Source organism: Equus quagga, chromosome 3, assembly GCF_021613505.1.
Source record: "Equus quagga isolate Etosha38 chromosome 3, UCLA_HA_Equagga_1.0, whole genome shotgun sequence".
In the NCBI taxonomy this organism is placed as follows: domain Eukaryota; kingdom Metazoa; phylum Chordata; class Mammalia; order Perissodactyla; family Equidae; genus Equus; species Equus quagga.
Genome location: NC_060269.1, coordinates 102,036,282 through 102,040,754, shown reverse-complemented (window position 1 = coordinate 102,040,754; position 4,473 = coordinate 102,036,282).

Here is a 4,473-nt window from a genome sequence, read left to right as displayed (position 1 = left end):
GAAGTACCTTACTGTTATTGCATTGCTGTGTATTTTTGCCTTCAGATGTGTTAAGAAATGTTTAATATATTTAGATACTCCGATAATGGGTGCATATATCTTTACAATTGCTATACATCTTTAATGAATTGACCTCATTTTTATTATACAATGAACTTCTTTATATCCTGTTACATCTTTTGACATCAAGTCTGTTTTGGAGCTACTTTCTTCTTTTTTTGTTTCCATTTTCATTCCATTTTCATGTCTTTTCCCACTCCTGTACTTTCAGTCTATGTGTGTCTTTAAATCTTAAGTTAAGCTCTTTCAGGCAGCATATAGTTGGTTCTTGTTTTTATCCATTTAGCCACCTTCTGTGTTTTAATTGGAGAATTTAAACCATTTACATTAAGATTAATTATTTATAGGCAAGGACTTATCACATTTTTGTTCATTGTTTTCTGATTGTAGTTTCTTTGTTCTTTCATCCTCTTTCAATGACTTTTTTTGTGAACTAATGACGTTTTTAGCAGTATACTTTTATTCTTTTGTATGTTTATCATTTGTTTATCCATTATAGGTTTCTGCTTTGTGATTACTATAAGGCTTTAAGAATAGGTTTTATAATTATTACAGTCTATTTTAAGCCGATACAACCTAACTACTGTTGCATAAAAAAGTTCTACACTTTTACTCACCCCCTTCCACAATTTATGCTGGTATATACCAATTTATATCTTTTTGAATTGTGTATACATTAACAAAATATTTTACATATAGTTATTTTTAACAATTTTGTCTTTTAACTTATACGCTAGAGACAAAATGACTTACATGCCACCATTGCAGCATTATAGTATTTTTAATTTGACTATATATTTACCTTTACCACTGAATTTTATACTTTCAGTTATTTTCATGTTACTAATTAGAGTCCTTTTGTTTCACCTGGAAGAACTCCTGTTAGTATTTCTTGAAAGACAGGTCAGGTGGTGATAAATTCCCTCAGAGAGTTTTTCAGGGAAAATCTTTATCTCTCCTTAATTACTAAAGGACCGCTTTCCAGGTTAAAGTATTCTTGATTGACAATTTCTTTTCTTTAAACACTTTGAATATATCAGGACACTGTCTCCCGGCCTGCAAAGTTTCTGTTGAGAAGTGTGCTGATGGATTTATCAGGATCCTTTGGACATTCTGAGTCTTTCTTCTTTTGCTGCTTTTGTCTTTCATTTTTGAGAACTTGATTATAATGTTTTATTAGTAAAGCCTTTTATGGATTGAATGTGTGTAGGGATCTTTTAGCTGCATGTTCCTAGATAGCCATATCTCTCCCCGTATTTGGGAAGTTTTCTGGTATGATTTCTTCGATAAGTATTTTTCCTCTTTCTCTCTCTCTTATTCATCTAGTATTCCCATAATAGGAATATTGTTCAGTTGATGGTGTACCATTATTCAAGTAGGCTTTCTTTACTCTTATTTATTCTAATTTCTTTTTTTTTTTATTCTTCTGACTGGATAATATCAAAAGATCAATATTTAAATTCACAGATTCTTTCCTCTGCCTGATTGATCTATAGTACCTCTCTATTGCATTTTTTTTTCATTCATTGTATTCTTTTTTTATCTTTTTTTTTATTGTGGTAACATTGGTTTATAAAACTATATAAATTTCAGGTGTACATCATTATATTTCAGTTTCTGTGTAGACTACATCATGTTCACCACCCAACGACTAATTACAATCCATCGCAAATACACATGTGCCTAATCACCTCTTTCACACTCCTCCCTCCTCACTTTCCCTCTGGTAACCACCAATCCAATCTCTGTCTATATGTGTTTATTTATTATTGTTTTTATCTCCTATTTATGAGTGACATCATGTGGTATTTGGCACTCTCCCTCTAACTTATTTTGTTTAGCATAATACCACCAAGGTCCATCCATGTTGTCACAAATGGCAAAATTCCATCATTTTTATGGCTGAGCAGTATTCCATCGTGGATGTATACCACATCTTCCTTATCCGTTCGTCTCTTGATGGACACCTAGGTTGCTTCCAAGTCTTGACTATTGTGAATAATGTTGCAATGAACATAGGGATGCATATATATTTACACATTCATGTTTTCATGTTGTTTGGATAAATACACAGCAGTGGAATAGCTGGATCATATGGTAGTTCTATTCTTAGTTTTTTGAGGAATCTCCATACTGTTTTCCATAGTGGCTCTACCAGTTTGCCATCCCGCCAGCAGTGTACAAGAAGTCCCTTTCCTCTGCATCCCCTCTAACATTTGTTATTTCCTGTCCTGTTAATTATGGCCAGTCTGAAAGCTGTGAAGTGATATCCCATTGTAATTTTGATTTGCATTTCCCCAATAATTAGTGATGTTGAACATCTTTTTATCATTCATTGTATTCTTCAGTTCTCAAATTTTTGTTTGGCTCTTTTTTACAACTTCTATCTCTTTCTTGAATTTCTCATTTTGTCCATGCATTGTTTTTCTGATTTCATTGAATAATCTATCTATATTCTCCTATATCTCACTGAGCTTTCTTAAAATACTTATTTTGAATTCTTTTTCTAGTAACTTACAGATCTCCACTTCTTTGGGATCAATTACTGGAAAATCATTGTGTTCCTTTCGTGGTGTCATGTTTCCTTGCTTTTGCTTATGTTTCTGATGGCATTGCTTTGATTTCTGTGCATTTCAAGGAGTAGTCATCTCTTCCAACCTTTTCAGACTAGCTTCAGTGGGGAAAGACTTTCACCTGAAGGTGGCTGTGAGAACGCTGGCAGTGTTGGGTTCAGTGTCTTGGCTCCTGGGAGGGAACAGCAGCATAGTCTCTGTGTAACTCCGCCAGCTGAGGCCAACTTTGATGCAGACTGGAGGGGTCTTCTGTGGCCAAGGATGTAGATTTCTTGTGTGTGGCAGTGACAACTAGAGATATTGGGATACTTAGAGATGAAGGATTCTGGGGTCCTCCTATTTTCCTTTTCTGCCTGTAGTAGGAAGTTCTTGTCTAGGGGATCCCTCTTGTAACCTGATCTGGGGCACTGGCACTCAGAGCAGTAGCAGAACCAGGGTCCTGGGATCAGCTGCAAGCAGAAAAACCACAGGGCCTGGGTCCTGGGACACTGGTGCACCTGCTGTAACAGTGACACCGGTAACTAAGGTGCTTGCATGTGCAGACCTCTTGTGGAACCAGGGTCTGGTTCTGGGGCTCTCCACAGTGACTTGTGCTGGTGGTGAGGAGATGGAATGCAGTAGCAGCACAAGTTCTGGGATGACAGGGTACACCAGTGGCTTGGGCCCATGGGCAGGATACAGTAGCAGTACAGCTGGGGATCGTGGGTCAAAGTCCCAGCTCTGACTCTAGCGGGCAGTTCAGAATAGCAGCATCATATCCCCAGTCTTGGCCAGTTAGTAATCTGTTGGGACCCAGGGGCAGGTTTCAGATCTGTGACAGCATATCTCCAGTAAGGATGGGTCATAGTTTTGACCTGGGAACAAGGGTGTGGAGCTCAGAGCAGTGGCAGTGTGGCCTCAGTAATGACATTCAAAGCATGAGTTGGAACCCTCGTGGCTCATAGCAGCAGTGATGATCCCAGTAATGGTAATGGTGGGACAAAGCCATGATGTGGGACTGGGAGTGAAACTCAGAGCAGCAGCAGATCTGGTCTCATATATAACAAGGCACTGTGTTGTTCCAATCCCAGAGTGGGGTACATCAGTGATAGGGACCCCTGGGGACAGGTCTCACTGCAGTGTCAACTCTGTGAGGAGATGCAGTGAAGGGGACTTTGAACAGCTCTGTCAACTAGGATAAGCATTAGCAAAGACTAGGAGTCCTAGGTAGCAGATGCTGCAATAGTGAGGCTTGCTGGTGTTCTCCTGATCTCCTTTTTCCCATGGGGTGAGAGTCCTCTGAGGGCATGCCTCCTGGTGTCGAGCTGCTCTAGACTAGGATAAGGGGTGATGCAAGAAAATGCTTCCTACGCTTTTCTATGCAGTCGTCCTAATTTTCTGAGCTCTGCAGGATTTTTGCTGCTTACATATTGTAGTTCAGAGCTTTTCCTGAGCTATTTTTGTCAGTTCATAGTTTTTTTGTCATAATTTTTGTTGCTTTTGTGAGGGAGATGAATGGTGGCAGCTCCTAATTCTACATCTTACTCTCCAGTCAACCAATAAATTTTTAAACCATATAATGAATACATGAAAAGAGCATTGTGAAAGATCAAACAATGAAGACATATAGAGTAAAAATTTAAATTCCTATCATCGGAAATTCAGTGTTTTCTTCCAGGTGATTTCCTCTGTGTTTATACAAATTTAATATATTTTGTTTTATTTCCAAAGGAGAGTATAATGCTTATTTTTCCCTGGAACTTGTTTATTTACCATTGTGACCCAGAGAGCATTTAATAATGTTGCCTGTAATCTACCTGTTCTCTGTGATGCTGTATACCATAGGACTTCACTGGAAGTA